This window comes from Papio anubis, chromosome 1, assembly GCF_008728515.1.
Source record: "Papio anubis isolate 15944 chromosome 1, Panubis1.0, whole genome shotgun sequence".
Taxonomy (NCBI): domain Eukaryota; kingdom Metazoa; phylum Chordata; class Mammalia; order Primates; family Cercopithecidae; genus Papio; species Papio anubis.
Window position 1 is genome coordinate 158,398,758 of NC_044976.1, and position 9,567 is coordinate 158,408,324.

The window sequence follows — 9,567 nt, forward strand, 5'->3', positions numbered from 1 at the left end:
CAAAAAGCACTTAAATTAGACAACAGAAGAATGTCCTGATACAAAGTAAGTGTCTAAGATGTGTTAAACAAGATGCCCACTCCAGCCAGGACTCAGACACTCCTGGGTAGAGAGCATCTTCACAGTTTGGGATGAAAGTGACTACATGGAGTGGTGGAGTGAAGGCTGCAGGCCCCTCCCCAAGGTGGCATCTAACCCCGGAGGTATCAGGACCTCAGAGGCTACCCACATGATTTCCAGCTGATGAGCAGAAATAGCCGTGGCAGGTGCAGGCTTCACTTGCTGCCACCAACTTGGGAGCTCACCAAACACCCAGTGGCCAAAAGCACCAGGGTCTCTCTAAGCCCCGGGCTCACTGCCAGGCAAGCTTGGGTGCTTGGGAGGGCCATGGTTCTTCACAGTGCAGCCCCTGGATTTCTTCTCAATTCACTCAACTCACTCTCCTGAATCCCATCTGTGCAGCTCGGAAGTCACAAATTGGAACCCCTCAAGGCAAAGCTGAACATAGATACAAATGGTTTTGTCTGTGTAGTGTTTAAGCACTTAAAAAATTCGTTGTGAACATTTAATAATTAGGAAGTGTCAAAATGAAAACATCTAGAATTTCTCTGTAAAAACCAGAAGATCTGTTAACACTGATCCCACACTTCTATTTGGCAATGACTGGCCCCTAAGACAGGGAGTATGTCCTCTAGCTCACCACAGTCTCCACCATTACCTACTGCATCCCTGCTGAGACAAAGTGGTACTTGCCATTTAGTAAGGATGAATGCTGTTTTTTTTTTTTAATTATACTTAATCCTCATTTACATTACCTGCCTTGATTCTGGAGGTATTTGAATTTACATCTCCTCATAAAGAATAAATCTCAAAATCGTCATCTCTAATTTCACCTTTATTACAGAGCTTCCAATTCATTTTTTTTCCAATTGAGAGGTGAACACCTTTGGAGCATTTTTCTGGTGTTTCAGTCTCAACATGTAACAGATCAAAGATACTTCTCTCCCTTCTTCCTTGTTTCTTAGTTCTTTCTCTCTCTCCGTAGTATTACCCTTCTTTTTTCTGCTTTAAAAACCTTCAATAGCGTCCCATTGCCTGTAGTACTAATTAAAAATGTCTCATCTGACATTCAAATGGCTGCGTACCAAGGGGCCTTAGGATACCCATTCAGATCACCCGGGAAGTCTGATAAAAATTCAGTTCATGCAGCCTCTCCCTGAGATTCCGGACCCCACCCACCTCAAACTACTGAATCAGTTATTCACTATGTGTGTGTATATGTATATATTTATATAACTACGTGTGTGTGTGTATATATTTTATATATATATATATATATTTTTTTTTTTTTTTCTTTTTGAGACGAAGTCTCACTCTGTCACCCAGGTTGGAGTGCAATGGCGAGATCTCGGCTCACTGCAACCTCTGCCCACCCGGGTTCAAGTGATTCTCCTGCCTCAGGCTCCCGAGTAGCTGGGATTACAGGCACCTGCCACCACGCCTGGCTAATTTTTGTATTTTAAGTAGAGATGGGGTTTCACCATCTTGGCCAGGCTGGTCTTGAACTCCTGACCTCGTGATCCACCCACCTCAGCCTCCCAAAGTGCTAGATTACAAGTGTGAGCCACCTCGCCTGGCCTTTAGTTATTAGGTATATGAGAGGTAATTTATAGGAAGCACCTAGCATAGTACCTAAATATTACAGATGCTCAGCAAACCATATCTCATAATTGTCAACTGTCAGAAGCAGGCTTTTTTCAGAAATCATCTACACAAAAATTTTAATTCTTCAGATGAAGAAAAGAAAGCTGTGAGATGAAAAAAAAAAATGTCCCAAGTCACACAGCTACTAGTGGCGAGGCTACGACTAGAACCTAGATCTCCCACCCAGTCCAGGGCCCTTTCCATTAGGCCAGACTCCCATCATGTGACCCTGGCTTTATTCATGTATTTACTTACTCAAGGAATATTTATTGGGTTCCCCTGGGAGCCAGCGGTGGACTGTTGTGGGTTTGGGAGTTGGTGTTAGCATTCCAAGTGTCTATCTGGGGGTGAGGGCTGGAGGCTGAGTGTATGAGATGGTCACTTGGAGACACACGGAGCCCAGGAGCAGGATGAGTTCAGCTACTCACATAGAAGTTGATATTTCCTCAGGTGGCAGCAGGAATTTAGAGTACAGAGAAAGGCCCTGAGCCTCGCAGCGGCCAAGAGGGCCCATGATGATGAGACAGTGGGGTAAATGAACTTCGGAGAAAGGCACGAGGAATGACGGCAGGGAAAGGCTAACACAGAGCAAGAAAGCATTGGTCCCTGCCGCCTCATCCTGAGGGGTGTTGGGTAAGGCAGAAAAACAGGTTTCTCTTGACACAGCCCTTTTGAGGGAATGCCAGGAGATGGAGAAAATGCTTGGAGGGGATGAGGATATAGGGGACTTTTCTGGGCCCAAAGGTGGCTCAATGAAAGGGTTTGGAAAGGAGGGTGGTGAGAGTCAGACTAGTACAGAGCACGCCCACAGTGGAATGGGGATGAGAACATGTGCCCTTCGGACAGTGACCAGCATCCAAAGAGGGAGAGTGAGGATGTTAGGCTTGGCTGGGCCTTGGAGGTGGCAACCAAACACAGGGTTCCAGGAGAGAGGCCTGGCAACTGAGATATGAGACCCAGAGTGCTGGACAGGGCAGAGAAAGACAATCTCCAGGGAACTGCCACTTCTGCTCTCAGAGGCCAGCCACTGCCTTGACGACTGCAGAGTGGTCTCCGTGTCTTGCAGGGACAGGGCCTCCAGGGTCCTGGATGCAGGCTGTGTGCTCCCCTAACTCACCTCTTTATCCTGCACTACTCTGCATCGCATTGGCCCACACAGGCCCACTCTACCGCTTCTGGGAGGGAGGGGCTGGAAACTGTTAGGAATTCATCAAGCTTATAACTAAAGCTGACTCCATGCCAGGCCCCATCTGGGGAAGGAATCTGCTCCCCCAAAGGCATGTATTCCCCTGAGGGTTGCTCCTCAGCTGCTGTGCCCTACTAACCCACTAGTGTCTGTGGGAAGAGGAATGGTCTGGACTTCTCACCCTCCTTTGCCAGCCTGGCTGTGTGGTCAGGGAAGAGTGAAGACAAGAAGGATGGCTGGGGGTACAGGAGAGAGAGTGAAGAGAGGATGAGGCGGGAGCTGGGGAGAGGGGGGAGACGTGGACAGATGGCCAGACCAGTATTTGGCTGGAAAGGTCCCTAGTGATGTGTTTTTGTTTCTGCGACTCCCTCGGTGTATCAGGAGCAAAAGGATGGGAATGATCTGCCAACAGTCTGTTGTCCTGGAGGCCCCCCCAAGAATGTGACCTCCCACACCTTCTCCCTCTAGGCCTTCTCCTATGATAGGAGAAGGTGTGACTGAAAGTGCCGGAAACTCACAGGGGAACACATGGACTTGGGACAGAAGCAGATCTGAAGCTGAATTTATTGCCTCTTTCCCAAATTTAGAGGACAGACATGTTGTAAACCCTCCTCATCCTCACTCCCAGGGGCCCAGGATAAATCCCCTTTATCTCCAGACGAAAAACAAGAGAAGAGGCCCTGGACCTATTGGAGCTTCCCCAGATGTTGTTTTGGCAGAGCCGTAATGGGGCTAGGCCTCCTGGGGCTGAGTGTCTGGGGCAAGCAGGAAGCTGGCATCACAGCTGTGACAGCCAGAGACCACCCGGGGGGCAGGGGCTGAAGGGTGGAGGAAGACAGATTCAGAAAGAAGGACATGAGAAAGAGTCTAAAGAAGAGGTACTGCAGCTTCTCACCTGTGGCCTCCTGGCTCTCGGCCTGAGGTGCTTCTCTCCTGCACCATGGACTCAGGTCCGGGGCAGGTCAAGCATTTTTCCATCCATGTGGTTTGGAGGAAGGGACCAGGAGAAAGGGAGAGATGGTTGGACTTCTATAAGCCTTAGTTTGCTTATATGTAACAAACGAGTATTGGGCTAGGAGACCTACCCTGCCTCTTAATCTGTCATCTGTGGTTCACATTGACAACTCCTTGGGTCCTAGTGGAATACGTGATCACCTGCCAGCAAGAGAGGATTTTCCTGATTAGGTGACAGATATCCTGGAGCCCTACTTTCTGAGCGGATCCCATATCCAATTACTGGCCCAGTCCTGTCAGTCATCCTTTTGAAATACCTTCTACTCAGCATCACCAAAACCACCAACCGTTAGATGTTCTTGGATAGTTTCAGCAGTTCCCTAAGTGGTCTCTTTGTCCGAAGCGCTTCCCTTCCTGCCCTTTCCTCAGTCCACACTCTGCTGTCAGAGCTCCTAAACTACAGGTATGTCTTGTCTCTTTCATGCTTAACAGCTTTGAAGGCTCTCTACAGTTGAAAGTTTAATTCTTGGTTTGGCCTTCAAGGCCTTTACAGTCTGGCCCAACCTCTAAGCTCAGTTAACCCATTCTCAGTGTTTCTCAAATACATACTTTGCACTTTCATACCATTGTGCCTTTGTAGTTTTAACAGTGAGGTCTTGCCATGTTGCCCAGGCTCCGGAGTGCAGTGCTTCTTCACAGGCATGACTATAGCTCCCTACAGCATCAAACTCCTCACCTCAAGCGATCAACCTGCCTCCGCCTCCTGAGTAGCTGAGTGCCCAGCTCATTGTACCTTTACTCATGTTATTTGCTCTGCCTGAAATTCTCTCTGTTCAGCTCTTTGTCCATCAAAAAGCTGACTGATTATTCAAGACTGGCTTCTATATTGTCTCCTGTGTGAAGTCTTCCTGGATTCACCATCACTCCATCTCCCTACTGGAATGAATCACTTCCTCCTCTGTGCACATATATATAAATATATATATATACACATACACATATGTATATACTCATATCCCAGTGTTACAGTTCATTGTGTAGACTTGTGAGATTGTGATTTCTTGAAGGCAAACACTGGGTTGTACATTTATACTTCAGTGTCTGGCACATACTTTGGCCTCCAGCACACAGTAGGTACTCAGTGAAGCTTTATTAAATTTGGTTGAAATAATTATCTCCATGCAAGCGATACAGAAGGAGTGAAAACATTATTCTTCCCACATTATTGAAGAAAAAAGTAAGGCACATATAAGGCAATGGACATGTCAGGAAAGTCTCTAAAAAGGGGGCTGGGGCGGTGGGGGGTAGTGGGCTAGGGAAGGGTGGGAAAGGATTCTAAATCCTACTTCTTCCATCCCTTCCACTAAGAATAAGTTTGGGGAGGAGTGGAGAGGAATCTTTATTTAGATTACGAATGGGTGGTCTGAGCTGCTTGTTATGATATATTAGTCTTTTTTTTTTTTTTTTTTGAGACAGGATCTCACTCTGTTGCTTAGGCTGGAGTACAGTGGTGCAGTCTCGGCTCACTGCAACCTCCATCTCCCATATTCAAGTTATTCTCCTGCTTCAGCTTCCTGAGTAGCTGGGATTACAGTTGTGCACCACCACACCTGGCTAATTTTTGTTATTTTTAGTAGAGATGGGGTTTCACCATGTTGGCCAGGCTGATCTCGAACTCCTGACCTCGAGTGATCTGCCCACCTCAGCATACCAAAGTGCTGGGATTATAGGCGCCTGGCCTTATATCAGGCTTGTTTTGATGATGACTGGCCCTGATGGCATATAATTACGCTTTTTTATTTTGGTGTCCCCAGATGGGCTAATTAAGTTTTTGAACTGACATATTTCTTCTAGTGTGGTGGGCAGAGCACATCCCTTGGAGCCACACTGGCTAGGTTCAAAGATAGCACACTTCCTAGCTGTGCTATCTTAGGCAAGTTATTGAAGCTCTCTGTGCCTTAATTTTTTATCTGTAAAATGAGATTAATAGTAATTCTTACCTCTTAGAGTTGTTGGGAGATTCAAATGAGTTTACAATACTTAGAATAGTGTCTGGCATATAATAGTGGTCAGTACATGTTAACTATTATTACTTATCACTTATACTTGCTTACTTCCAAGAAGAATTTGAGATAGCTTAAAATATTAAACCACATAGAGGATAATTATATGTGTGCATTCGTATTATATTAAAGATCAGAAGCGAATTGGTAGTAGGAGGGAGAAAGAGAAAGATAAATTGTTTCAAACTTGTTTGAATCAGTTACTTCTTTGACACCTAAATTTATCTTTGAACTTCCGGGAAGCCAAGGTAAAAAGGGAAATACCTGCATTATATAGTTTTCATTGTGAAATATAAGAAAGCATTCAAGTTAGCCTGTTAAAACCCACCCCCACCAGCCCGTTCCATCCGCACATTCCTCAAGAAGAAATTTATGATATGAATCCCTATATTGGAATATTGGAGCCAAGGAATCTGAAGTTGTTCTCAGCTGGCATTTAGTATCTTCCTCAATTGGGTTTACCTTTAATAAGAGCCCATAACGACAACAGAAGTAATCAGGATAATGGCTGGGATAGTAACAATCAATATATCATCTCTACATTTCTTTCTATCCTTATTTCAGGGTTTCCTTCCTTCCCTCTTGGCTCAGGAACTCTCTGAGGTCAGGGGTTGAGCCTCGCTCCGTCAAACAGTCAGGTGGCCCCAGGTGGTTTCAGCTGCCTCCGTGCAGCATTAGAGTTATGTAGAAGCAAGGTGGAACCCATGGCAAAAACTCTTGAGGTGAATGGAGACAGGAAGGTTATGAAGTATGTCTAAGAGGGCTTTGAGACGATTGAGCTCCCAAACATGTAACAGAATGATTATTTCAGTGGGAATGGGTAAGCTCCTAGAAAGATAACAACTCTCTGTCTCCTACCATTTGAATTCAGAGGAATCTATTGTAAGTCAATATCCTTATGTAAAAACATTGCATAAGTCCAGGAAGACCACCATCATGATCCTCCAACCTGACCTGCCAGGCTTAAAAACAGCAGCTCTGCTGGGTGCGGTGGCTCACACCTGTAATCCCAGCACTTTGGGAGGCTGAGGCGGGTAGATCATCTGAGGTCAGAAGTTCAAGACCAGCCTGATCAACATGGAGAAACCCCGTCTCTACTAAAATTACAAAATTAGCAGGGCGCGGTGGTGCTTGCCTGTAATCCCAGCTACTCGGGAGGCTGAAGCAGAAGAATTGCTTGAACCTAGGAGGCGGAGGTTGCAGGGAGCCGAGATCGTGCCATTGCACTCCAGCTTGGGCAACAAGAGCGAAACTCCATCTCAAAAAAAAAAAAAAAAAAAGTGGCTCTTTGCCTAAGAACTTACACACTCAGAAGCTTTGGACCTATCTTGTTGAATTCTTCACGTTCAGAGGTGTGGGTGGGGATTAGAGCTGAAATACTCTGCAGAAGAAAACAAAAGGAATCTATATTTTTGTTCCTGACAAGGGAGGAGCAAAAAAAAAGGGGGATTGAGTAACCTTAAAATGGTGTTGGGAGGGCCTAGCGCCTGTGTGAGAGAGGAAGCTGAGGGAAGTTTAAAAACAGAAATGCCCAGTGTTCCCTTTCTGAGCTGTTTACATTTTTGTGAAATTAACCCCCTCAGGAGACCCCAATCTTCACTAACACCCATGATGCACATACAGACCTTGTAAGGAGTTCGTATGAAGAAGCAAGAGACAGGGCTGACACGGATCACAACAGTGAGTGCTCAGGCTCAGCAGGATTACTCCTAAATGGAACTGGCTTGAGATCCCAAAGCCAGAGGCATTGATGAGAAGGAATATCTTCCCCACCCTCCATCCCCACTTCCAGGGGAATCTGGAATATTTTGAGGAAGACTGTTGGGTCACTCATCGATCTTCAAATAAAACATGAAACCAGTCTTGCCCAGCGCCTAAAGAGCAGTTGGCCACAGCTGACAAACAGTTTACCCAGTGGGAGCATGGAATTAGGTGTCACCTTCAATGCCTGATGTTTAATGAGGACAACCATCTCCAAAGGGAGGTTACCTGCCTGCCCACTGTGCAGTCTACTTCTAGGCAACCTAGCACAGTCCTCCCTGAGAGGGGGTTCCATGGGGCTCATTGAAGACAGTGAGTGGGGAGGAAAATCCTGCAGAAATTTACCATGTCTGGCTGGCCCTATGGCTCACTGCCATTTACATATGGGTCACAAATCAATCACTTGACCTCATGATCTGAATACCTTTTGTCCTCTTTGTCCTAGAGTGATCAAAGGAAGAAGATTTAGTCCCCACCCTCAGAGACAGAGAGTGCGGGCTCTTCATTCTGACTGGGGGGAAATGGTTCCTGCCCGCAGGACACTCCGAGTTCCCAAGGAGGGAGAAGTGTCCACATCGAGGACACAGATCAAAGCTGCCAGTAGACAGGTGAATGTGGGCAGAGCCGCACTGCACAAACACGATTCACAATTAACCAAGGAGTTGGAGTGAAGGTGCCAGCAGGAAATAGCTTGTTGGGCCTGGGAGTTTTGAGCTGAGCTGGATTTGGAGGGATAGAGTTCTTACTAGCACCAACAGAAGACAGTCATGTGCTGCACGGTGTCCAGTACAGTGCGAGGCATTTGCACAATGACCGCTCACCCGCGGTTCCCCTCCCTGCTGGAAGGGTAATCTCAAGCATGCTCACCACTTGCTTCCTAATAGAGGCCCCAAACAGCTCGCCACAATGCACACAAGAGGCAGACTCCGGATGACTTTATTTACACAGCTTAAGCTTTTCAACAGGGTCAAAGGGCATTCTCAGAGCACACGGGTGTGGCCCGGGACAGGCAGGTTCTGGAGGGGGCACCTGAACAGGTTTCTCCTCTGTGGCACCAAGTGACCATCTGTAAGTCTGAATAGCACTTTACAGTTCGCAAAGCTGTTTTACACCAAGCAGAACACTCATCTAGTCCTTACTAGGCTCGAGGCCAGTATCCTCTATATTTTATGGAGAAGGAAGCTGGGGCCTGAGGAATTATAAGACAAGTTTAAGGCCCCATGGCAGAAGCGAGGACGTGGTTTCTACCACCCAACCCTGGCCTAGCATCACAGCCTTCCGGCTGTTGACTTTGGGATGCAGAGCATTCAGAGACTATCAGAGTGCATCTATGAAAGGCCACCTGGCTGCATAGTATTCCATGGTGTATATGTGCCACATTTTCTTAATCCAATCTGTCACTGATGGACATTTGGGTTGATTCCAAGTCTTTGCTATTGTGAATAGTGCTGCAATAAACATACGTGTGCATGTGTCTTTATAGCAGCATAATTTAGATGAGTTTGTGTCCTTTGTAGGGACATGGATGCAGCTGGAATCCATCATTCTTAGCAAACTATCACAAGAACAGAAAACCAAACACCGCATGTTCTCACTCATAGGTGGGAACTGAACAATGAGATCACTTGGACTCAGGAAGGGGAACATCACACACCGGGGCCTATCATGGGGAGGGGGGAGGGGGGAGGGATTGCATTGGGAGTTATACCTGATGTAAATGACGAGTTGATGGGTGCAGCACACCAACAAGGAACAAGTATACATATGTAAGAAACCTGCACGTTATGCACATGTACCCTACAACTTACAGTATAATAATAATAAATAAATTTATTTAAAAAATAAATAAATAAAATAAAATAAAATAAAATAAAAAAGAAAGGCCACCTGGTCATCTGC